Genomic DNA, 26,708 nt, shown 5'->3' with positions numbered 1-26,708 from the left:
GGATTAGCAGAGGGCATATCCTAGGCTCTTTCTGACCTGCTATTAGCTTCCCTGTTAGATCTCACTTCTAATAGTCTTTCTCCCACAATGTGGTCTTTAGGGCCATTTCCTCAAAATCTGAGGTAGAGTGAGAAAGAAAGTGATTTTAGGGTCATGACTGAACAGCTAAGGGGGCACAGATTCAAAGACATCTATTATCAGGAAAAAATAAGCTTAACTTAGGATAATTATCATTGGAGATTCTAAAGCTTAAATCAGAGAAGCATTAGCAGTCTAATAAAGATCTCTGCTATAGAGGTGTTACATTAAGGATAATTTAGGGAAGCACAAATTAAAAACAAGAATAATAATTGAAAATGCATCTAAAAATCGAGTCATAAGATTACATGGCCCTTCAATGTAATGAATATTATTATATAATCTGATATTAAGACCTGTCTATGCATTTTCTTATATAGTAAATGTTGAACTACATACAGACATAAAATACATGTTTTCTAAATTTACTGTTGGGCATGCTCAGCACCTCAAATTAAATAGCAAGACGGGACCTAAATAGGACCTGAAATTAAATAACAGGACAGGATTATAAACTTACAAGAGAAGAGTAAACAAAAAATTAGGCACTATGAAAAGTGTATTGTATTTATTGGGTTTATACACATTATTTAATTTATCTTTAAGAAAATCATTAGAGTACGTTGGCTCCAAATGTTAAAAAACTAACATTAATTTGTTCCTGTTGCCAGACAAGTGTTCAAATGTAGTATTTAAATCCAAATCTGTTTGAGGACAAATCCACTGCCTTTAATAACTACACTGTATTCCTACTTCTCTGTTTTTTCTGCCACTATATACATGGGTCAGTGATCATGGTGAAGAAAGGAAGGATGTAAGAATAAACAACGAATATGATAGGGCGTAAAGCAAACAGAAAATGCTATAACTCTGGCAAGTAGGTTTCAATGAACAACTTAGAGTAACAAACTACCAATTGTACTTCATTTGAATGAAGTATGTTCTATTTAATAAAAATAATTTTTTCATTAAAAATTAAGTTTTATGTTCTGAAGCTTTTTTATTGAAGTATAATTGATACGTAAAATTATATTAGCTTCAGGTACACCACATTGATTGGATATTTGTTTGTATTGCTAAATAATCACATTAAGTCTAGTTAACATCTGTCTCCCTACAAAATTTACAAAATTTGCCTTTTTCCTTATGATGAGAATTTTAAGATTTACTCTCTTCGCAACTTTCAAACGTGCAATACACTGTTATTGACTATAGTCACAATGCTGTACGTTAGTCTGTCTGACTTATTTATTTTATAACTGGAAGTAGGTACCTTTTGATCACCTTCTCCCATTTTGCAACCCCCCAACCCTCTCCCTTCTGGCAACCACCAGTTTGTTCTCTGTGTCTATAGGTTATGGGTTTTTTTGCTTTGTGTTTTAGAGTTCATGTAAAAGTGAAATCATATGCTGTTTGTCTTTCTCTGTCTGACTTTTTTCACTTAGCAGTATACCCTATAGGTCCATCCACGTCTGCAAATAGCAAATTCTCATTCTTTTTTTTGTAGCTGAATAGTATTGCATTGAATAAATGTACCATTCTTTATCCATTCATCCACTGATGTACATTTAGGTCGTTTCCCTATTTTGGCTGTTGTAAATATTGCTGCAGTGAACATAGGGGTGCATATATCTTTTTGATTTAATGTTTTCATTTTCTTTGGATAAGTACCCAGAAGTAGAATTGCTGGATCATATGGTATTTTCTATTCTTTTTTTTTTTTTTTAATTTAAAACCTCCATACTGTTTCCCGCAGTGACTGCACAAATTTACATTCCCACCAACAGTGTGCAAGGGTTCTCTTTTCTCCACATCCTCTCCAACACTGGCTAGTTCCATCTTTTTGATAATAGTCATTCTGAGAGGTGTAAGGTGATATCTCTTTGCGGTTTTGATTTGCTCTTTCCTGATTATTAATGATGTTGAGCATCTTTTCATATGCCTCTTGGTCATCTGTATGTCTTCTCTGGATAAAAGTCAGCACCTAGTTTCAGGCTGGTTGGAAGCTAGACCTTTGGGCAGCAGATTTTAAGGTATACAAATACATGCAGTCCTGTGGGACAACAAATGTAAACCCTGCTGGCCTTCAGACCAGGTGGTCTGGAGGTGTCCCCTTGGTGACAGTTGCAAATATTGGGGCTTCAGTTGAATAGATGAGCTCTTTTGTGCAAGTATTGGCAAGCTATGAGGACAAGGGATAGCACAAAGATGGCATCCCGTGGCCTACGTTCCTTGAGAACGCTTTCGTAGCCTCTAGAAGTGTGATAAGCCTATGGCATTCCCCAGAGAAGACTGGGGCTGTGTTTCAGTCTGCTGTCTGGGTAGTGCCCCAGGGGTGATAGACTGCCAAGAACTGTCTCTCTGATTGTTCCAGATCTGTGGGGCCCTGACACACAATCCCCCTGGCCACCAGAGGCAGGTGCTCAAGGGGTGTTCCTGTGTGGGGTGCATGCTTGGCTCTGGTGGGGCTGCAGGGGCAGTGCAGTAGCAGTATGCCAGACTGCCGGCTTTGGTGGCACATTCAGTTATCATTGGTGGGACTACGGGAGCAAAGGTGAGGTGCTCAATTGTGGCTATAGCAGGATCTTGGGAGTAGCATGGGGTGGGGTAGGCCCCATGATGCTATCAGGTGAGAGGGGAGTGCAAAAATGGTGCCCAGTAGTGCCTGAGGCCCTGGAATGTGTTCTAACAGGCTCCTGCACCTCTGGCAGATGAGTTAAGATTAGCAAATGAATCTCCTTCTCCTATACTCTAGACACTTCTCAAACTGCTCCTTTTATGCTGAATCCTGGGGCAAGTAAGACTGTGCATCCGCCCTTTAAGAGCTGACTCTTCATTCTCTATAGTTCTCTGGTTCTCCTAGATGTACTCTCCTTGGTCTTCAGAGCCAAATGTCTTATTTTGTTTTGTCTGTTTAAAGATTTTATTATTTTTAAGTAATCTCTACACCCAATGTGGGTCTTGAACTCACAATGCCAAGATCAAGAGTTGTGTGTTCTACCGACTAAGCCAGCCAGGTATCCTAAAACCAAATGTTTTGGAGGCTCACCACTCCCATGCACATCCCAAGGGTTGAGGTGTCTGATGTGGGGCACTAACCCTTCACTCCTCAGGGAGAAGCTCTGTATGTGTGAGATCCCTCCCAATTATGAATCACCACACCAGCAGTTGGGTTTTGGTGAGACCATGTCTCTGCCACTCCTACCAGTCTCAGTGTGGTCCTTTCATCCTTTGTTGTGGAGAAGCTGTTCAGCTAGTTTTTTAGAGAGAATTGTTGCTTGCGTAGCTAGGTTTTTATTGTGTCTGTGGGAGGAGATGAGTTCAGGATCTTCCTATGCCGCCATCTTGAACCACCTCCGATAAAAATTTTTATTTGCCTTTGAAAAGTTTTCCTGGCCATTAAGTTTATCTTAGAATTTCATTGATTCATGGATTCATTCAGTCAACATAGAGTTATTATGTACTCACAGTTGGCCTGGATTCAGAAGGAGATTCAATGTGATTCAACAATCACGTTTAAGGAGAGTACGAACATTTGATGAAGAGGAGAGTCTGTGCACAGACCCTTTGGCATGGACTCGCTGAGCCTTCCTGAGACTGAGAGAGCCAGTAGGGCAGGAGCCAAGGCAGCAAGGAAAGCATAATGAATAACTAATTAGAGAAGAATTAATTTTGCGTTTTCATTAATAATATCTTCAAAATTTATTTCTCTTATAGAATTTATTGGAAATAAAGATGTATTTCATCTCATAAAAGTAGTACTACATAATATACTATCAATAAAGCATTAAATATCTATTATTAAGTAGTTTGTCTAAACTTTTTGAAATATTAATATCAATTTTACAACCACTTATGCTGATAGCTCCTGGTATTTTTATAAGATTTAATTAGAGAGGAAATGTTTTATATTAAAGGCATATACCGACTTTCACATAGCAATAAGAATAGAAAAGATTTTTATGTACAAAGCACTTACTATACAAATATATATGCTTAATATGTATTTTAAAATTTAATATAACTGATTTTTAAGAGGGAGAAGTAGAGGTTTGATGAGTTTTTTTACTGTTCTATATTTAATGATCCCTAAAAGATAATAATTATAACCCTACAAGAGAACTAGTCTCCAATGGAAAACTTTATTGAAAACTAAGTGGCCTCACGAAAGATTTTAGTCATGAAGTCTTAGAGAAATTTCACTTTTATTTATAAAACTTTTGCTTTGGCCCTTCTGTTCCTGATCCAAAGGCAACATTTCTCTAGCTGCTAAGCTATTCTGTTTTCTACTTTCCAACATGCCAACATCAAAGCTGTAACTTTGCCCTCTCCTCTCCTTATCCACGTCAGACCCAGGGTAACTGGGAGAACTTTCAACATCAACAGCAGCTCGTCTTACCGATAAACAAAGGAGAGACAGAGGCACGCAGCTGCCAGGCACAGAAAGCAGTGGGTGAAAGTGGGATATTCTCCTTTCTAGCCTCAGATAGGAGAAAGTAGGCTATCGTGCAGGACTTGATCCTAAGTTAAAATAATATTTATTTGGGTGGGCCTGCCATACAGGAAACGTTAAGATACTGAAAACTGTGCTGTGGAAACCACATGAATTGTACAACTAAAGGTGAGCGGGCTCTGAGGATGAGGGAAGTGAGTGGTGCTGAAGACAGCGGTGACGGCAGTGATGGGGACAGCCCGGACACAGTCTCCGCTCACGCCCAGTTCATTAAACACCTCCACTCACAGATTCCTGATATACTTTATAAGCATCTTTTTCACTCACAGTTCCCTTCTCTGAAGTTCCAAGGGTACAAAACAATTGCAAAATATCCACCCCCCCCCGAGCCTGCCATTTCCTTATAGACTTCATACTTGTTAACTTGAAATTTGGGTGTACAAGAATAGAATACATTGGAAATATCAGAGTATTCAGAGAAGGAACTGTCATGGACGTAATATGACATATATATGTATACATCATGTCCTTAATAGGACGTTATGTGGTGCGGTCACCAGCCACGAGGCTGCCTGTCCTCATCAGCCCGGATGAGAGCTGCTTTTTGACATGCTATACTCTGATGCCAGGCGTCGTTTTTCACGACAGGTATGTTTCGTTTCAGAAAAATGTACTGCTTCTTCAGATTCGTAGTAAATTGTATTGTCTGCGTTAGCCCTTTAAAATCCTGTGTAAAATCATAACCTGCTGTAGTACTTTTGTATGCCTTGGTTTCTGTAATTCCACTCAATTCTTGTGACGCATATGTGCATCCCGCCCCCAGTAGTCTTTGGGAAAATGCAGAATAGGTTGCTTTTGCTGCCTGTTTTTAATTTCATAGTAAAAGTTTTCATATTTTTCTCCGAAAAAATAGGCATATGCAAAGATATACAATTAATATATAATATAGACATATATACATGGCATATATGACATATTATGTATAATATATATTATATATTATAAATATATATATATGACATGTATATGATCCATTGCATGTTAAGGCACTGCATTATAGCTACATGGGCCTCAACATGCCAACACATTCTTGCCTCAAAATCCTTGCACTTGCTACTTTCCTTTTCCCGGAATTCTGGTCCTGGCTTTTCTGACTTAAGGGTCCTATTCTCTTTTCAGTCTATGGTGAAATATCATCTTCTCTAAAAAATCATTTCTGATTTACCTAAAAAAGGTCAACCATTCCCTCCATATCATAGCACTCAATTATTTTGTACTAGAGAACTTATCCTCATCCAAAAGATATCTCATTACGTATTTGTTTATGTATTATGTATTTAGGTATTTTGTGTCCCTCTTCACTAAAAGGTTTAGTGCTGTATTCCACTATATTCCTGGCACCTAGAACTGATTTTGTTACTAGCTGTGTCCGATTAAAAATGTTTCTCACTGACAGGTTTGTTTATGGGTCATTGATATGCTCCTTATTAATTAGTAACACTTCTTTATTGGTAGATAATGATTTCCCCACAGGATTCTGAGGTCCAAATTTATAACCCGCAGTTCAAAAATCTGTATGATCTAATTAGCTCAGATACTATTCTTGCTTCCATCATGAGTGAAATACAGATGGGGATGGATGAGTAAATAAGTAAATAAATTAATAAAACAATGAGTAAAGTCAGCACCTTAGGAAGATAATTGCACCTTTCAACAATGATGTCAAGAAAGAAGTCCACCACCTGTATAGCCCTTGAAGCCAATGACAGAGAGAACTAAGTGGCCTGATAAATTTTAATTTCTGATCCAGGATTGCTATTTATATAATCTTTACTAGCAAATTACATTGAAAAAGGATCCAAGTAAGTTATTTCTGGTAAGCTGCAGTCACATCTCTGTCTTAGAAATAGAGAAATAGTCATATACTCGAAATGAGATGGAAAACAGTGAGTCCAAACCAAATCTTATTTCATTAATTCCATACTAAAATTGAGACATCATCGAGGTACCTGACTTACAGATGATAAGTTTGATAGGCAATACGCACTTTTTTTTTTTTAAGATTTTACTTATTTATTTGACAGAGAGAGAGAAACGGCACAAGCAGGTGGAGTGGAAGGCAGAGGGGCAGGCAGAGGGAGAGGGAGAAGCAGGCTCCCCACTGAGCAGAGAGCCCGACACTGGGCTCAATCCCTGGACCCCAGCATCACGACCTGAGCTGAAGGCAGATGCTCAACCAACTGAGCCACCCAGACCCCCTGGCAATACACACTTTTAATTTCATTTAGAGAAATGTTTAACATCTAAAGGGAAGTCAACAAATATGGTCCGACTCTCTTACATGATAAAATAACTTGCTATCATCTGTCATATCAATGTTATAGCAAAGGAAATTAAAGAGAGCTCAGTACTGCCGGATAGTTTAAAGCTAGGAAGTAAGGTTCTTCTAGAATTTGATTCTGTGTAAAAAAATAAGTACATGACCGTTACTTAGTCAAGTAGCAGGAAATAGCATTTGAGAAGTTCATTGTTCTTTTCACTGCAGAGATCTGTGTATTCCAATCTCCAAAATCATCAGCATCTAGCCTATGGTCCACTTAACATAAAAGTTATATAAAATATCTGAGAACTTCATTCATTCATTCTAATATCACCTTTCCTCTCATTTGAAAGCAAAAGTAACATTCTAAATCAATCAATGGACTTCTCATTTAATTTCAAAATATAAATGTCCCCGTGTCAGAAAGTGGTTAATTCTCTCTATTTAAAATAACATTTAATAGTGAAAAAAAATATTTTCTTTCATAAAAATATAAAGTTGGCTTCATATGGTTTGAAATGAAATATTGCCTATTTTCGTTTAGAAGACTAATTTCAGAAGAGACCAGTGATCGTTATTATTTCTCTAATTTGTATGTTCAGATATTTTTAAGTCAAATTAAATCTCAAGATTTCAACATTACTAAGGAAATATTAGTGTTGGATCTGTCTTGGGAGGCTTACTACAGTCAAGAGATTTGCCCATTTGTACTAAATGGACAGATTACATCAGTCACAGGACCATTGAAGTTTTATTTTAAAATTCAGACAGAGTGTTGATACTGACTGCATCAATTCAAACGCAGGTTTTTATTTTTTAAAAAGCTATGGTAGTCCCTCTAGACTAGTGTATGTAGTTTTGTGTCTCAGGAATCCTTCAAGAAAAATAGGCATAGGCAAAAGCCTGCAATATATAGACATTCCTAAATTTCAGAGCAAGTTGAGAATTACTTGGATCCTGTCAGTAAGTCAAACTGAAAACACCTGCTCCTGTCTAAGTCTTTGTTCAGTGTATTCTCATTGAGAATAGGAAGCACAGTCATTGTATTTATAATCACAGCCAAACTTTATTTTAATTAATATATCCAGAAAAGAATGAATGGCTGCATTTTTCAGTGTGCTGAGGCATGACTATGTTCCTTTGAATCCCTTTTATTTTTTTTCTTTGACATTGAACTTTTCCCAAGTTCCAAGTAATATTTTGCTCACACATTCCTTCTTAAAACATGAGATCAAAAAAAAAAAAAAAAAAGAAAGAAAGAAAGAAAAAGAAAAAGAAAAAGCCTCAGTGAAAGTTTTATTCACTTCCGAACACCCAAGAATATTGTGCTTTTACTTTCTGTGATGAAGTGACACTTGCTGTCACACAAAAGAATTGTAATTATATTATCCCTCATTGGAAATGTGTGCTAAATACATATTTCTTTAAATAATTGCCTTAGTGAGAGCTAATGCGGTTTTGGGGGTAAATGTAAGAATCCAATGCAAACGTACGTAAGCAAAATGGGGGATTATTTGGCTCATGTAAACTGTAGGAGACTCTCAATAAGAGGAACTAGAGAATTAAAACAGTTGGGGTTCTCTTTGTACCTCTCATTTTCGGCTCTGTGCCAGCCAAATTAGCTCAGGCTGTGTTTCTTCAAGGCTAAACTCACGATTTCTGACATCATCAGTGCCTATACCCTCATAGATTTCCACACAGAAAAAAAAAACAAAAAAACAAAAAACCTGTCATTTTCAGCTTCATTTTGAAGAGCCCTAGGGGAAAGTTTCTAATTGGCCTATATAGGGTCACATGCCTACAACTAGACTACTTATTATGGGCCCAGGCCCGTGTTACTATGTTTGGACCATCCTTACTCAGGCGGCATCTTTAAACCAATACCTGTAACTATGGAGTTGGGGAACATGTGAGAAGTTGCTGGTTCCTGTTCTGATCTCATGGTTAGAGCAAAAGAAGTGTTTCCAAAACGAAGAATAACTTTTACAGGAAAAAAAAAAAAAAAGTTAAGAAGCATGCAGGGAGGCCACTCCCCCCCCCCACGAGGTTAAGCACACTCTCATTTTCTTTTATTTATTTATTTATTTATTTATTTATTTATTATTTTTTTTTTTTAATGTTTTTTTATTACATTATGTTAGTCACCATACAGTACATCCCTGGTTTTCTGATGCAAGGTTCAATGATTCATTAGTTGCATATAACACCCAGTGCACCATGCAATATTTGCCCTCCTTACTCCCCATCACCAGTCTATCCCATTCCTTCACCCCCCTCCCCTCTGAAGCCCTCAGTTTGTTTTTCTATTCCTTCATCTTCGCTGTCATCAAGCCCGTACTGACCATCATCTGCGGACTCCAGGGAAAGCCAGCGCTAACGGATGGCACACTGTGGGTTATTCATGATCTTTGTTCTTCAGAAATTTGGGTTGCCATTACTTATGCCTTTTAAAGAGAAGAAGACATTATAGACTAAAATGTTAAATTTAATGATATAAAAGGACGAATCAGATGTCCGAGAGAGGTATTTCATCATTTCTAAGTCACATTTCTGGTACCCGGTTAAATCTTATAATTAACCGGTTGTAGAAGATGTCTTCAAAAAGATTACGCAATGACTCAACATTAAAACAAACAATATATTGTCTTTTGCAGAGAGTCATGCAAACAGAGCAGTGAGGCATCATGCATTTGGCATTTTTGAAGTGAAAATTCAGAAGTAGACGCATGAGCTCAATTCGATTTTCTATTCTTTTAGAGCAAAAACCAAGCACCTTAGGGGACCTTCGAAAGGAGCATTCTGACAAGTGGAAGAAGCTATGTTTGGCTTTATTACTGATTCAGGTGCAATGCAACCGAAGTTAGGGGAGATTGCTAGATGCCTTGAAAGAAATGAAAGGAGTTTAAGAACATGAGTCTTGAATGACAAAATTATGTAGAATCGTCATTGTGGTATCATGACAGATGTTATTTAGCAAGGATTTTCCTTTATAGTACATAAAATAATAGTACATCTTACAATTGATGATATCTTTGATGGCAATAAAATACTATAATAAAATAAATTGATTTTACTTCATGGAAGTCATTTTGACAGCATTATGGAATAGCAGGATTATTATATTAGTATCAGTTTATTGAAATAATGGACAAATTCACAGTCCTGGTGGGAGATCTTCACATAACTTTTTCAATAACTGAAAGAAAAAGCAAAGAGAAGGTAGTAAGGATATAGAAGACATTAACAACACAATTCACAGACCTGCTCTAATTAATATAGTGAACACTGCATCTGGTAATAGAAAAATTGACCCAACAATGCCAGAAACCATGTTCTTTTCAAGTGCACATAGGGTGTTTACCAAATTGATAATATGTTAGGCCTTAAAAAAATCACCCAGAGTATATTCTCTGACAGCTGTGGAAACCAGCCAAAAATCAACTAAAATCACATAATTTGATACAGAACAGTGTTAGCACCTGCACTGAGATCCTGAAATCTAGGTTAAAACACAGAAACTACAGGGGCGCCTGGGTGGCACAGCGGTTAAGCGTCTGCCCTCGGCTCAGGGCGTGATCCCGGCGTTATGGGATCGAGCCCCACATCGGGCTCCTCTGCTATGAGCCTGCTTCTTCCTCTCCCACTCCCCCTGCTTGTGCTCCCTCTCTCGCTGGCTGTCTCTATCTCTCTGTCAGATAAATAAATAAAATCTTTAAAAAAAAAAAAAAACACAGAAACTACAGATAAATATTTTATTATGAACCCATTTCTCTTACCTATTCCATATAAATCACATCACAAGTCCCACTTGATCCAATACAAGAAATGAAGAAATAGGGGCGCCTGGGTAGCACAGCGGTTGAACGTCTGCCTTCGGCTCAGGGAGTGATCCCGGCGTTACGGGATCGAGCCCCACATCGGGCTCCTCTGCTATGAGCCTGCTCCTTCCTCTCCCACTCCCCCTGCTTGTGTTCCCTCTCTCACTGGCTGTCTCTATCTCTGTCAAATAAATAAATAAAATCTTTAAAAAAAAAAGAAATGAAGAAATATGTTGGTTGAACCTTTTAATTGTCACTTATTTCTTAATACCTTGAATTAAAACAAATGTTTGGAACAGTGTGGAGATATATCCATTCATAGTGAGACCTTAATTTCATGAATCGTTCTTATGCTAATATGAATGTTCACAACGAAACACAAAAATTTTAGACCTGGGAAGAATTTTCAGGCCAAATTATGAGTAGGAAGATAGTATCATCTCATTGAAAGACTAGAACAGTCATTGAAACCATTGGGGTAAAGTGCAAGTTCTGTCTCTGCTCGTGATATTAGGTGAAAGATTTTAACAGGATGAACTTCAGTCTTCTGTATAAAATGATTGTAATCAATTCTTGCCTATTGACTCTGCAAGAAAATAAGGAATCGGAACTAACATCTGGTGAGCACCGAAGAACTGCTGGTAATAAGCTTGATCTTGAATCTGTAGGTGTTTAAGAACAGTTAATACTCCTAACAACCTTTTGACACAGTAGGTATATAAATAAAATGCATGTGAGGATTCTTCATTAACTGTAAAAATTAATGCCTCGTTATTATCTCATGCGAACAAAAGTATGTGTGCATTTTTATGTACCATATGTTAGATATTTAACTTGTTATCAGTATCACAGTGATGAGAATGTATTTTTTTTTTTCTTTATGTACCAAAAAGATTCAAAGTTTCAATATGCATCATGGTAACTATTAAGCTTTGTTTCTTTTCTTCATAGCGGATTCTAATTTCCTAATAAATAACTCAACATATTTAGGCTCCTCAGTAAGCATTTAAAAAGTATTTTAGGGGGCGCCTGGGTGGCTCAGTCATTAAGTGTCTGCCTTCGGCTCAGGGCGTGATCCCGGCGTTATGAGATTGAGCCCCACATCAGGCTACTCCGCTATGAGCCTGCTTCTTCCTCTCCCACTTCCCCTGCTCGTGTTCCCTCTCTAGCTGGCTGTCTATCTCTCTGTCATGTAAATAAATAAAAATCTTTTTAAAAAAATTTTTAAAAAAGTATTTTAGGAAATCTGCCAATTGTCCATTGATGTTTGGGGCTCAGTTCCCTTCTTTTCCTTCTTAGCATTGCTAAAAAGAGTTGGTTCTTCCACATAACTAAAATCCGATTGAACAAAGTTATCACTAGACCTCCTTTTATCCATAGCTATCTGTTCTTTTCAGGTGAGTTAAGGAACTTCTCCAGTTTCAAATAATAGTCATAATCATCACCAACAACCTTGTTCCATAATCTTTTAAAAATATTTAGTCCAGCACATAAAAAGTTAATATGGTGTTTATAACATGTGAGTTCTGTTAGAACGATATATAATGTATAAAAGAGAACGTTCTCACTGCAAGGTGAGTCCTTAGCCTCAAAAATAAGACAAACAGATGGGAATAGCATACGAGTCACCTTAAAACAAGATTGAATTGTTCCTCCTGATACAGCAACTGCAGTTTTCCAAGTCAGAAATGAGAAAAATAAAAAACCACTCCTTAAAAATAGAGCTATTTTATTTTCTATTAATTATCCCAGAATAGTGTTTAGTGCCTTGGAGAAACAGTCCCTCAGACATGTAATAAATAAATAGATGAATAAAATAAACGATAGTGGAAAAGCAGCTGACTCTTGGCATATGCAGGGTAGGAGGGCTTTAGAAGCAGAAAAAAATCCACCAAATGCTGGAAATTGAATCTTGGTCATGAGAACTCTTCAAAGGAAACAATGAAACGATGAATATTGTGCAAGTTTCCTGAGCCTGTTAAAATAAAGGGGTTATGTGGCTTCCAGTTTCCCATCCAGAATTCATCCATTCTGTCCCTCCTTGTTCCTGACATCTTCCCTATGTAACCTGTGTAGGTCAGGGGAAGTTGATCCTGCCCTCAGCAATAAGGGTGGTCCCTGAAATCCAAGCCAACCTTGGTCCTCCCATTCCTCTTATCACTGATTGATTCAAGGACCCAGGCAGTTTGTGGCTTTTCCCTGAAAAAAGATGAATAGTGCTTAAGGCAGAGGTTCTCCAAGAATAGTCCAGCGGCAGCAGCAGCCCCTGGGGATTTGTCAGAAATGCAAATTCTTAGGCTCCCACCAAGACCTTGTGGATCAGAAGCTAGAGGAGGGGACCCCAGCAATCAGTGTTTGAACGAACCCTCCAGATGAGTCCGATACATGCTCAAGTTTGAAAACAAATGTGTTAAGGATGAGCTCATGAATTAGATATGTTCAGTCTGATCCATGGAAAGGACTTTAACCCCACGGATAAGAGAGGAGTTTTCTCTACCTCCCTTGATTTAAATAGGAAACTAAACTACCCCAACTGCTGCTGGCAGACTTTTTGAGCATGAGAAAATTCAGCTTGTTGATGGAAAAGTGAAGAGGAAACGGAATAAAACACTTGCAAACAGAGCTTCTTCCACTTGGGTAGCACAGGATTTCCAGTCTAGTGAGGGCACCGCATCTCCTTATTATTTAAGCCAGTTTAACTCAGGTTTTCTGTTACTGCAGCAGAGAACGTGCTAACAGGTACAAGGGAACCAGAACGTGGTACAATATTAATTTATTCAACAGATAAAGGTAGATCAACTTCTGTGTGCCAGCCAGAGTTCTAGGCATTGGAGACATAATGTGAATAATGATTAAAAAAAAAAAAAAAAAAAAAAAAAGGAAGAGGAGCACTAATATATTGGTGTTTACCCCTGGAGGAAAAAAAAAAAAAAAAAAGACAAATCTCATGGAACTTACATTCTAGTGGGCGAAACAGTCAAAAAGCAAGAGACAAGGGTTGGCTTGGTTAGCAGGCGGCAGGTGCTACGTGATGCTACGGGAGTGTTCTGTCCGGAAGTGGGGACAGCTGTCAGGAGGTGCCCTTGGCCTGACCTATAGCTCTGCCACCCAAAGCACACAGAGGTGAAGCAACTTGCCCAGGACGGCAGAGGTGACAAGTGGTAGGACCGTGATCTTGACGGAGGGCTGTTAGCCCTGAAGTGTGAGGATTTTCCGTTACGCTATATTCCCTGCAGAGATACATTAAATGTTCAAAAAACAATCTTCTATTACGAGTAAAAATGAGCTAATACAATAAAATCCATGGGTAGTTTTATTGAGTTTCTCTGGGACCCTTGCATTCCTTCAAACAGGCCTTTAACATGCATTATATCTTAAAAGAGGGAGAATTTTACATCTTACCACGTTGTGATGGAAGTGCCTGCCATGTGGATCCACTGTTTCGGCTCGGGGGGGGGGGTCCAAACCCAATATGGTAATGAAATTTCCATTGCTTACACTAGGGCTTATATTCAGTTTGTATGGACCTATTGTCAAAACATTGGAATACTTCGATCAAGAAATAGCTGCTGTCTTAAGTTCCACTAATGTCCTCGGGGTATACCAGCAACCCTAGTGCCTCCCTTAGGACCTTATTCTGGTCCTGGACCTGAAGCCTGCGTGGCTCAGTGGGGACGTCAGGACTCTGTGCTATTGTCAGGACCCATCCTAATTGGGTATCACCTTCACAGACTTAGTTGTTAAACATTTTGTATATCACCCCGTGCTATAGCACTCCTAGGCTCTACCACCAAAATCCCTTGGCAATGTAACCAACAAATCAATGATGGATGGGAGGGTAGTGAAAGAGGTTTCTCTCAGCTGTAGTCAAGCCACCACCATGGGGAATAATCTTGACAAGAATCCGATTGATACAAACCACACTCTTGCCTCCTCTAGATTTCTCTCTGAACTCAAAGCTCAGGTTTCTCAGACAAATGATCGAATAGTTATGTTGATGATTGCCTTGAATAATAGATGTGTCCCTTAGTTAACAGATGTTCCCTGCAGTTGCTAAATATAAATTGTACATTTTCAATGTGTTTTCCTTTGTATCAAACATATATATGACAAACTTCCTATCCTCCTGGAGCACACAAATCAGTTTTTTAATGGAAAACTTGGGAAGACAGATTTTATTTCATATAATAATTTCCAGTGAATAGAAAGACAGCCCAGCAATAGTGGGAGAAAAAGAATGCCTTGGCACAGAAAATTTTTATGTTTGCTGTCTATGGAACACTTACCTCTGAGAATCTGGCAGAAAATGGGGCCTTATCTTGCTTGACAACGATCATTATCTAGTGAATAATCCCTTTTGAGGAATTTAGAACTTCTGCTGTTGCCCCTGAAATAACTCTATAATCTGGCAGAGCCATTATGTAAACTAACATTTAAAAAGCAGAGGGTGTTAGAACTCCTTCCATCAACAAGTTAATAATCTGTGGCATCCCAAAATCACATCAGATATGTTTTGTCAGTTTTCCAGTTATTGATAATAAAGAACCCCTTTATAGTCTTCAGAATAAAAGAGCCAAAGTCCCAAATAGTCCAGGGCAGGTGGATTCCACCTGATAGTCTTTTTCTATAGTCCTGCTTCCATTAGCTAGTGTATCTCAGAAGTTAAAACTGGAAGATTCAAGTGCTTTAGAAAGCAAACTGCTGTCTGTCATGTACACAGAGCTTTCTAACCCTACATTGTGGTTGGAGCTTTCTATGACAGACTTAAAAAAATCCTGCTTCCGTGACACAGAACATTTTATTGATATGTCTGATTGTAATCTGCTGCTTATTCTCTTCTTTATAAAAGCCTGAAATGGGTTCTCTATTGCTACGATCACAGATTTAAAAAAACATACATGATTACAGTGTAACTTTTTTATTGGTCACAGTACTTCTGAGCGATAGTGAGTCTTCTCAGCTGCTTTCTATCCTGTGAAAATCAAGGGCTGTTCAGGCATTAATTCTTTTTATACTGCCTTGCTTTCTGTTTTTCTTATTCTTTTGCTTATTCTCTTCTGTTTTTCTTATTCTTTTGCTTATTCTCTTCTTTATAAAAGCCTGAAATGGGTTCTCTATTGCTACGATCACAGATTTAAAAAAACATACATGATTACAGTGTAACTTTTTTATTGGTCACAGTACTTCTGAGCGATAGTGAGTCTTCTCAGCTGCTTTCTATCCTGTGAAAATCAAGGGCTGTTCAGGCATTAATTCTTTTTATACTGCCTTGCTTTCTGTTTTTAGGGCTTATTCGATATTTGGAGTTTATTCAATTTTGGTGGTTTGTTACAAATTACTTTAAAGTCAAAAATGTACATGGGACTCATCCAAATTTTTGCATAGTGCTGTAGAAAACCAGTAGCACTTTTTTAAAGCATTAATTCACTCATCTTTATAAACATCACTGAAGTAGCCATTTAAGAGACGTATTCTATGAAAAAGCCAATTTCACCCTTCTGAGCACTAGACTCTCAGCCCCTAGTACTCACCTTGATTTGGGTTCGTGGTGAGCCATTAACTCTCTTAAGCCTTCAGCTGCTTCAGTCCTCTGTGTTGTGTATCATCCTGAAAATAATGCCTCTTAGAATTCATGCTGCACAGTGGTTCTACTGAAGGGTGACACTGGGGACTCTTACTCCTCTACCATATTTATTCACCAACTACCCTATGGTAGGCAGAATAATGGCTCTCCACAGATGTCTTATGTCTTAATCCCTGGAGCCCGTGAAAACACTAGGATACACAGCAAACAGGCCTTAAGATTGCTGGTGGAGCTAATATTATTAATTAGCTGGCCTGGAGATGGGGACAACAGCCTGGATTGTTCAGGTGGGGCCAATGGAATCACAAGTGTCTTTATAAAGTGAAAGCGAGAGAAAGAGAGACATGACGGGAGCTGGTGATGTGGTGGGGCCGAGATCTGCAATTGCTGATTTTGAAGAGGGACGAAGGGGGCCATCAACCAAGAAATATTGGAAGCCTCTAGAAGCTGGAAAACACAAAGTGATGGATTCTCCTCTAGAGTTTCCAGGAGGAACAGAGCCCTGACTACGCCTTCATCTCCCTGGACTAAAAGTAAGACTAATGTGGTTTAAGATGGGGTTCGGGAGCCAACGGTCAAGAAAGAATTCTTGAGATGTTTTTGGTGCAAAAAGGTGATTTTAGCACAACAGGACAGGACCCATGGGCAGAAAGAGTTGTGCTGGGGCTGTGGGGTGTTAGCTTGTACTTTGCTTTCAGCTTGCCTTCTGCTTCAAGACCATTTCAGACCTCTGAGTTCTCGAACTACAAGGTAAGAAATACATATTGTTTTATTTTGCTGTTTTTTGTTTTTTTAAGCTTTAGAAGGGGATTTGCTTAACTGGGTACCATTTTAGCAGAAATGTTTATAACTTTGGGGGGGAAAAAAAGATTTGGGTTTCTATGAAGTTTATATATGTAACTTGTGAAGGAGCGTTGTGATTTAAGCATGTTTAGCAGGCCTCTTTCTATCAAGGTTTTGAACTTTTTATCCGTCTTTTTACAGCTTGTACAAGTTTATTTCCATTAAAAGCCTTACAACGCTTTTTTAATTAATTTGAGAGAATGTAATTGCTGGAACAACTCAATGGAATAATTAAAGCAATTTTAATACATCAACATTTATTTGGCAAAGGAATCAGGGAGAAAGGAAAATCATTCATGTGGTCTCTCTCTCATGAATTTGGGTTTTTTTCTCTGGAATTCGAGAAAGTGTGAACGGGTGACTCTGCTGAAGTTCTGCGTCTGTCGGTGGCGTGGCTTGTGCTCACCAAACAGAACGGTCGCGGTTGTTTCGGGAAACAGGCGCCTAGAGGCAATGTGCTCTTTGAGCGGTTTGGAAGCCTTCCCTCCAGGCGGCCTCGTCCCTTCGCAGTTGCGTTGTGGTTGCGGGTCTCTAGGACATTGTCCAGGCGTCGTCACCGTGTAATAGTGTGTAGTGAGCGGCCTCCGGGCAGGGTGGCCACGCTCCGTAGGGGAGCTTCTGCGTCCTAGCGGAGCGGGTCTTCGCTTGTGCTGGATCCCGGTTTGGGAGCGTGGCCGTGGACTCCGTGTCAGGGAACTTTGGTCCCCCCTCCTCAGTCCGGGCTTTGGTGTGAGGCCCTCCAGGACCTGGTGGGGTCCGAAGGCCACGGCGTGGTGGAATGCCAGCGCTTGGGTCTCCAGGAACGCGAGTCCTCAGGTGGTTGTGGCTTCAGGTAATCTCTAAGGGGGTATCCTTATTGAGGGGCAGGCCAGACCCGGGTCCTATGGCCTAGCTTCCTACAATTACGACCCCTCTCACCGTTTGAAACTTGTTTGTCCCTCCCGGTGCCCAGCGTTAAAGTGCTAAGGTGTCGAACATGCTAATATGGTAATGACGGTGTAAAAGAACAATCATGATCGCTGATACTGACCGAGCCGCCATTCCATGCCGGGCCCTGGTACTCTTGCTGTCTGAGGAGTAAGAGGGCTCAGCTCCGGCTGTAGGACTTGCCCACAGTCGCTCAGCTGGTAAATGGGGGGCTGGGATGCAGGCATACAGTCTGGGGTCTCCACCACCACACACAGTACCTTTCCTAACAAGTACAAGGGTCTGCTGCCTCGGGTAATGGAGAACACCTTCACAGTCTCCTCAGCCGGACTAAATTCCAGACTGATTTCTTCCTGACTGGACTTTCCTGGACACGTTTTTCTTAGACTACTTACTTGAGGAAACTTGGTATTGCAAATTTTCTCCTCCTCTTTGAGATATAAAAGTTTTCCAGCCTCTTGACAGTTTGACAACCCAGGATTGTCCTTTTCAAGGACTTAGGAGCCATACCTTTGAAAGGTAGTCAACAAGAACCTGAGGACCCCTGTCTTCGGGTTTCTGTGGGAGAGGAGGAGCCTAATTAAGGTAAGTGCTAATTAGCAAACACTGGGGGTCTGTTCACATTGCTTACCCTTGTTCTTCGTCACCCCATCTGCCAGCTTTTTGCCTTTAGCTTGCCTCAGTTTAAACTCTCTGGACTTTTGTTTTGGTGGAGTAGAGTTGAGTATCTGTCCCGTGTTGTAAGTCTGGACCTTTATTGTGATAGTCTCGAATAAAGTCTTCTGTGCCTGTTGAACTGTTAGGTGCAATTTTCCTTTGACACAGGTTATCCTTAAATTTTCCCTCATTCAGGCATGAAACATGTTCAAATTCCATATCCTGGGTTGTGCCACTGAGATTCAAAAGAAAATATGTTTCTAATGGTTTGATTACAGCCTTTTGTGAATTTCCCTTGAGGTAGGTTACAGGCTAGCTTGCATATGGCGTTCTGCGTTCAGCATGCCCGAAAATTCCATTATCCTTCTCCTAATAGCATAGGTGAAATCTAATGCAACATATAAAACACATACAGTACTTTATCCCCCAACAATTGCATGACACTGGTGATATTTCTACCCTGTTTTTAGCCAACAAACTGAGGTGTCCCAAGGTGGAGAACCCCCAGTTGGAAAGCTATGCAGAAGTGGAACCAGGACTGGATTCATCTTTAAGTGAATGCAGTGAGCATCAGGGGCAGCTCTTTTTTCCCAGATTGGCACGCCTATTGCTAAGTTGTTTCTCCCCTTCCATCTGGGTTCCGGTCCTATCACGAATACGGTCAGTGATAAGAGCATAGGTTACATTTCCAGAAGTCTCCATTCCATTAAACGTCAGGTTTTTTCCTTTCACTCTACAGTGGAGATCCACAAATGTGCTCCAGAGGATTTCGACTTCATCTGCCTGTGCTACCTCCCCAGCTTCACTGCTGATTTCTTTTTATCTTCTCCTCTGGCCAGTCTGTGAAGCTCCCCTTAGCTAGGCTAAAACATAATTTGGTGCTATCAAACACGGTTCTTTAATGAAAACTGGCAAAAATTTTCAAACCAGCTTCCCTGAAATTGTAGATCAAGCCCTGTTGTGTGTGATGCACGGATAGCAGCTGAAACCACTTCATCTACAAGTTAATGGATAAAATTAGCATGTTAAAGAGTTGGAGGGCTTAATTAGAAAGGCAATCCTTAGGCAAAAAGCCTCTCAGGAACACTAAAGCAGTTTGTTGATTTTGTTTGTAAAAGGTTTGGGGGCAGAAACTGGAAATAGGTTTGCAAAGTCAGAATCCGTTTCTAAGTCCACAGTGAAATTATAGCCTCCTTAGGCTTTAAAGGATCTACGTTCATAATAAACGTGGGGTCTTTGAACTTACGTAACCATTTGTTCATCTTAATGGTTCTGTTAGAGGTAGGCTGTTGATTTCTGTGCACTTTTCTCCTGTTTTCTCGTGTTACATTGAGGGTTACATCCAGAAGAAAAAGGTTGCGCTATTTCTGCCAGCAGCTCCTGCCCCTCTCCCAGACGTGATAGACATTGATAGGCAAGGATTCTCACTCCTTTTAGAGATTTGGTTTCTTTCGGCGTTCACCTCTGTATTTTTTTTTAACTTGCCTTAAAATACCACTATTTCTGGATATTTCAATTAAATAGGCATTTTTCCGTTGCCTTCCTACTCTAAGAATTTAGGTCTTTTACCTTATTAACACGTACAGACTGCTTTTTTTCCCCACATCACCACCCTATAATTATAGAACGCTTCCAGTTAAATTCATGTTTATACTTTAAGGCTATAAAAATATTGTTCCGTTCAATGTAAGTAGAGTGCTTTGTAAATAATCCCCCCCCCCCCCCCGCTGATTTCAACTCTGTACGAAGTACCCACCTTCTTGTGTAGCCATTCCTTTGATTACTGGGGATCTAATGGTTGAGGTGGGGGTGTCTCTATCCTATAATATATTATAGAGAAGGCAATACAAGTAATGTACTTCAGGGGCTCGCCTGGGCTAAAATACCATTTGTTTGATATGTAGCAATGCTGTGACACTTGAGTGTTACCCAGCTTCTCTGTGACTTAATTGCCTTGTCTGAGTTGGGAATAAAATCTTCTAGAGTGGTGATAAATACTAAATCTATACCTTTGGGCAGGCAAAGGGTATATATAAACTTTTTATAACGGATGTCCGGGTGCTATGTCTGGGGAGAATCAAACCATTATAGAGATAAGAAGGGCAAATTTGGAGATGGAGATTTTAAATAGGCCCGAAAGTACATTTTTCTATACCACTAATATCTTCAAGCTTTCGTATCTATAAATATATTCATGTGAGGGTGATTTATTCCATTCCATGTTTGTTTCTCACCTGATCTCTTTTCTCACTAATTTCTTAAATTCTGTATGGATTTGTCTACAATGTTAGTCATTCCTTCGCACGTCTGGTAACACAGTCCCTGTTTAAAAATGGGACACTATAAATCTGACTAGAATTGTCTACTTGGGTAGGGCTTGGTTGTTGATATTCTGACACTTGTTGGAAAATCTTTAATGTCACTTGTAGGTCTTTCTAGGGGTTTGTCAGAACTTCACTGGAGAGAGATACTCCCCTTGCCTCTGGTTGGCAAAGGGTGTGCCTCACTTTGGAAACTTGCTGATTCTATCTGGGCAGGACAGGTCCAGCCTCTGTTCAAGTGGAAAGATGGCCACCTGGCTAATAGCTTGAGGAAGGGGACTGAGTGGTCTAAATACAAAATGCTCACAGAATTTATCCATTTTTTTTCTCCAATCTAACCAGCCGCCTTCTCCAAAGAGACCCCCTAGTGAAGCCGTTTTTGAACATCTATGAGATTCTGCAGTGTAATTCAACTGTCTTGGTCTATTATCTTTCTTTAATTTGTAGATGGGGCAACTGAGCTTCAGAAACAAGAATCTAAACTGTGGTTCCATGACCACTGATTACACTGGCTCTGTTTTCCGGGACTATCGAACATAAATGCTGCACTGTCACCATCTAGTACTCTGGTGGTCTAGGCTGCCAGCCCCACTTCAGTAATGCAGTAGGAATGATGGCTCACAACCCATAGAAGTACTTAACTGTTTGACAGTATATCATGTGCTTCATGTGTTAATTCATTCTCAAAACAAGCACGTGGCATTGATCTGAGTATTAGCATCAGTCTACCAATGTGAAAACTAAAGCAGCAAGAGCGGGTCACATAGTTAACAAATATTACTGGTGAGTGGTTGCCAGGCATATATGGCAAAGCAAGGGTTTAACCCTGGTGCTCTTAGAGGACTTGTTGGTTAAGAAGTTAGTACTCTCTATTAGCTGAGAAATGGCTTTATGACTGTCGCAGGGTAGAATGCTCACTTCTCAGGGCTATTCTATTTCGGCTGATTGTAACCTGAGCTATTTCTGAGAATAAACTGTACTTACATGCACCTTATTTTATCCTGTGTATAATGAATCCATGCTAGGATGCATTATGTGAAAGATCAATACAGCAAGAGGTATTTCCTTGGCAGAAATCCTAGTATTCAGGGACTCCTGGGTGTCTTGGTTGGTTGGGTGTCTGCCTTCGGCTCAGGTCATGATCCCAGGGTCTTGGGATCGAGTCTCTCATCAGGTTCTTTGGTCAGAGGGGAGCCTGCTTCTCCCTCTGTCTCCTGCTCCCGCTGCTTGTGCTAGCATTCTCTCCTTCTGTAGTAAATAAAATCTTAATTCCTAGTATTTAAAAAAAAATCGTAGTATCAGGTTCACTGGTTTTAGCTCAGATAGATGGCCTAAAGTAGACTCACGGAATTAGAGATGAAAGGCAGTGATTTATCGGATAGGATCCCATGTCTGTCCAGCACCCTCCTCTACTGTGGTTATAATCTACACTTTGATTTCCTGTGACTTCTAAGTCTTTACAACTGATGTAAACCATTGGCAATGATCTTAGGGCCAGTTGAACCCTGTAGTTACACCTGCATGTGATACCCTCAATCAAGCCTCTTCTGATGGACAGTTACAGCAGAGTGCCTGTGCTTTGCTGCCATTGATTCTTCTTGTTGCTGTCCAGTCTCTATATTAGTCCTAATCCTTTCTATTAAGTATGAGGAGACTTGCCTTCCATCATAAACTGTCTCAGCTAGAACCCAGTTCCGTCTCCCTCTCCATATCTTGATGCCCTTCAGGAACACTTGTATTCCTGCTTATAAGATGCAGCTCTTTAAGTTCACTAGAAAATAGTAGACATTTAAATTATAATTTTGGAACAATGAGATAGACTCTTCACTGTCTGATTAGCATCACCCAGTTATATCTTAAATAGTAGTTAAGCAGAAGCATTTTATGAATTGCGTGATATTTGAGTGTTGCCAGTAAATGAGTGTGATTCTTGACCTTTAGCTGGTGGGAACTTTCTTATCTTCTTTTGTTTTCCCCAAGCTAATCTGTGCAGTGAAGCAGCTCTTTCTTTGTGTTGTGACAAACTGGTTATCTTCCTGCGGTATCTGCGATCAATTCTGTAATCTCTAGGCACCTTGTGCTGCTGAGTGAGTGAGAAAATGCCTCAGAACACAAGAGGACTGAGCTATTGTCCTCTCTTAGCTCCCTGGTTAGTAGGAAAAGATGGGAGGGGAAAACAGCACTACACAACTGGTTATAAAGTATGCCTTCAAATACTTTTCACAATTGAGTGATGGTACTATTTATTTGATGCATTTGAAATGGTTTAAATACAGAGATGCACATGAACTGAGACTTGATAGAAATAATTGAAGTAGTTTAATTACAGTAAATGAAGAGAAGACAACACTGAAGCAGAAACAACAGATGGTCAAAGAAGAAAATGCTAATTCAAAACTATTAGAAACATTGAGGGGAAACTAAGAAATGAGGCTGGTTTTCCCAGACACACAACAATTTCTTCCACTGTGGGGTTGTTGTTTTGTTTTTGTTCTGTTTTTTTTTGTTTTTACATCCTCCCTTATTAACTTAAATGGTCTAATTTCATTTAGAGGATATTTTCCAACTTAATATTCATAGGAGTTTGCCAACTATTAAAATTTCAAAAAGGTTAATAGTATTGATAGCTGATAGTTTGAAACTATTTCTCAAATATTATTAACTTAGCATATTGATAGCAAAATTAACAAGTGTTCACTCAATAAAAGTGATAACTTTATGCCAAATATTAGCATGGACAAGGTGGACTATAGAACCTATTTTCCTATTTTATGCAAAATTGTTTTAGGTTGACTGGAAAACCTCTTGAGCTAGTGTTTGTAGATTTCTTATGATGACTGTAAACCTGAATATAACTTTCTTCACGTTCTCTCCTTATTTGTATAACTTATTTTTCTAGGAAAAGTGACAATTAGAGCCTGTTGTTAAAACTAAAGGAAAAAATAATTTTATGTTCAGATGAAGATTAATAGCACTAAAGAGCATTCATATCTGACCTCAAAGCCATTTTGTTCTATGCAAGTTGGACCCAATAAACTTGAAAGACTTCTTCCTCTGGTATTTGACACATGGAAGTAATCATCATGTCCGTTACACCCAAGTGATTTTTAGCCAAACTTATTCCCACCCTATTCTTGAGATAAAATAAATCTTATTTAACATCGGGAGTCAACGTTTCCTTCATAGTTGTATTTTTTTATTAACAACAGGAGAAGAACTTCAAGAGTATCAGGGGTCTTCTATCAGAAGTACAAATTATAATTAGCTATTTGGGAAAAAATTCTGCTTTTGTATACTATTGAAGTTGACTTTATTCGCCATTTATTTGTAAAAAGACACCTTGCTTCTACAGGTTGATCTTATTCCTTCGGTCACAATGATAGAAATTGTGAGTAGTAAATATGACATAAAAAATTCATATTTTTGGGGGCGCCTGGGTGGCACAGTGCTTAAGCGTCTGCCTTCGGCTCAGGGCGTGATCCCTGCGTTATGGGATCGAGCCCCCACATCAGGCTCCTCCGCTATAAGCCTGCTTCTTCCTCTCCCACTCCCCCTGCTTGTGTTCCCTCTCTCACTGGCTGTCTCTATCTCTGTCAAATAAATAAATAAAATCTTTAAAAAAAAAATTCATATTTTTTTCTATAATCTTTGGATATTTTATATAACTATGGCTCTGGATGGTGATAAAAATTGGGTTTGAAAGAGTCGAAACCTAGTTTTCTTATGTTTAACGAAGAGTAGCTTTGTGAATAGTACACTTGTAATTCATGGAAGATCAAAATTTTAGAGAGCAATAAAACTTGCTTTTTTTTTTTTCTTCCCCTAGTCAATGAAATATTTGACGGCATTTCAGCTTCAGCCCCATGTTACTGCTATGAAAAAAGTCTCTTGTACATAGATCCAATTTTTTATCAAAATGCTTTCATAACATAATGTTGTCATACTTGAAACTGAGTACCATGCATAAAATAGGTTGTGATAACTTGCAATTATTTAAAGATAATCTAAACTTGGGGTGCCTGGGTGGCTCAGTTGATTGAGCGTCTGCTTTTGGCTCAGGTCATGATCCCAGGGTCCTGGGATCCAGCCCTGCATTGGGCTTCCTGCTCAGCAGGGAGTCTGCTTCTCCCTCTTCAGGCTGCTCACCCTGCTTGTGCTCTCTCTTGCAGTCTCTGTCTGTCAAAACCTTTAAAAAAAAAACAAAAAACTAAACTCTAAAAGACCTTTCTCCACTATGAGAGGAAGAACAAAAGAAAACTCGATGTAATGTACCAGTCATGCCATCAGAATAGTACAATCCATAATCTGATTGTTGACCAAGACCTTTCTCAGCTGTTCTCTCCTAATGAAAAATAACAAACCTTCAGGAAGTTCCACTGTGGCAGAGTAGCAAGTTTTCTTAACAGTTTTACAACATATTCCCAAAACAATAAGATTAAATGCTTCAGGAAACTTTTAGTTTTTTTTTTTTTTTTTTTTTTTTTTTTAAATTCTCAAGACCTTTCATAAACTGTGTTCTATAGTTAATAATCATGCAGAGAGAACTAATGTAGCAGGTCCAAGACTTGTTAGAAAAGCCTGCTTGCAAGTTTAGCCCTTGGTTGGCTTATGGTAATTTGGTTTCAAGAGGGCTCCCACTCTTCCCAGAACCAATAAAAAGTGTCTCATTTGTCTAAAATTAGTACAAACACTGTTTATGATGAATACTTTCTTTTGGAGGTCTAGAATTTGGGTATGTATGAAGTGGAAGGTGCCTAGATGACCTCCCATAAAAACCTTGGATTCCTAGGGTCAGGTGAGTTTCCTTTGTAAATTGTCAAACATGTCACAATTCTGTTGCTAGAGGATCTGCGTATGGCTCTGTTAAGAAAGGACTTTTGAATACGGCATCTGTTTTTGTGCATTTTGCCCCACGTGTCTCTTCCCCCTGCTGATAGTGCTTTTTATCGATTAGCTGAGTCTTAGCCCGAACAATTATATGCCGAGTCCTGTGAGTTGTTCTAGAAAATCACCAAACCTAGGGGTGGTCGTGGAAACCCCTGACATTATAATAGTCGTTAAAACCATTTTTTTTGCTGATTGTGCTTTCCAACTTGTATAACTTTCCCCTAACCCTAGACCACCTCTTACCCTATCATCTACTGAGTGGTTGGTGCTGGGCTTGGATGGGACCCCAATGTGAGCTGATTCCTGACTTGCTCACTGTTTCCCAAGTAGACGGGACTCTGGAGCATCATATATAACTTATTACTTTGATTCTTTTATGGCATTGATCAGTCTACTTCATGATGTATCTATGTATCTTCTCCTACCTGACTTTAAGTTATTTGAACATGGAGCCTTTTTTTGGGAGGGGGGTGGTTATCGTACCAACTTTAGCAGCTTGTTCTCTGCATGAATCCTGTCTTTGATTTCAGTGAATGTATTTGTACCATATTTAAGTTCTTCATCATATTTTTTGATTTTTGTTTGATAAAAGAATATCATTGAATTAAACAGTGCTGCACAACTTGCATCAGACCTCAGGATCTATATGAAAACTGGGATTGAGGGTTTCTGAGGGGCAGTCTTAAAGTATAATGCAGCTGTTGTTGAATTTTAAGCAATTTAGTGTTCGGTAAATAATCAGTGGCGTCTAATAACTTTGATTAATTGACCCAAAATAAAATGTGTGAACTTTTGCCAGCTGATTCCTGGATATATATAA

The sequence above is a fragment of the Ursus arctos genome, unplaced genomic scaffold, assembly GCF_023065955.2.
Source record: "Ursus arctos isolate Adak ecotype North America unplaced genomic scaffold, UrsArc2.0 scaffold_10, whole genome shotgun sequence".
Taxonomy (NCBI): Eukaryota; Metazoa; Chordata; class Mammalia; order Carnivora; family Ursidae; genus Ursus; species Ursus arctos.
This window is presented reverse-complemented; position numbering follows the sequence as displayed.